The sequence below is a fragment of the Suncus etruscus genome, chromosome 16, assembly GCF_024139225.1.
Source record: "Suncus etruscus isolate mSunEtr1 chromosome 16, mSunEtr1.pri.cur, whole genome shotgun sequence".
In the NCBI taxonomy this organism is placed as follows: Eukaryota; Metazoa; Chordata; class Mammalia; order Eulipotyphla; family Soricidae; genus Suncus; species Suncus etruscus.
Genome location: NC_064863.1, coordinates 15,325,360 through 15,326,341, shown reverse-complemented (window position 1 = coordinate 15,326,341; position 982 = coordinate 15,325,360).

The following is a 982-nucleotide window of genomic DNA, read 5'->3' as shown; positions in this document are numbered from 1 at the left end:
CTATTGAAACACAGTTTTCCAAAATGTCAATAGTCGTGGCATCTTCAAATTTGCTTCTGAGTCAAATGATATAATCTTGGTGATCTGACAATTTCTTTGTTATTGAGTTTGTCAAAGTGTTTCAAATTTGTTGTGTACTTCTTTCTTCACATTCACTTTCAGACAAATTTTTATAAAATATATGTAATTTCTTTAGTAAGATTCTTTGTTCCAAGACTAGATTCTGGACACAGATGCTCACTGCCAATAAATTATTAAATGCAGATGATTATTAAATTATTAAATGTGGGGTTGAAGTGATAGCACAGCAGTAGGGCATTTGCCTTAAACACAGCTGACCCAGGACGTTCTTGAATTCACACCCCAGCATAACATATGTTCCCCCAAGCCAGGAACGATTCCCGAGAGCATATCCAGGAGTAAACCCTGAGCGTTACCGGGTGTGGTTCCAAAACAAAATAAAATTAAATGTATTATGATATATAATATAATATGTTACAATGAATAATACATATTAGTATATAAAATACAAATTAATAAAATATTAACTGTATTATTGAATTATTAAATGTAGATGATAAATGAGCAAATAGGTGAATATAAATGTAGACAGGTGAATATGAAGTCTTTACTTCGAATTCAATTAAAATTTAGAAGCATATGTTGTCTTTAGCTTCTTATATATTTAAATTTTTTTTCTTCTAGTTTGAGAATTTCAGTTCTAAAATGAAAAAAAATTGCAACTAGTGAAAACTGTTATGAGTTTTCACATTGATTGTCATTAATCCTGCTTTTTAGAAATTATCAGTATCATTTTGTCAGATCCTATAACCATAACAATCTAATAGCCCTTATTTTTGTAACTTAGAAAATTTTATTATTTTGTTATTACATATAGTTTTTACTTAATCTTTATAAATACCAGAGATATATTCATTGTCAATTTTAATGGCAATATAAAATTATCTTGAGCAATTATGGC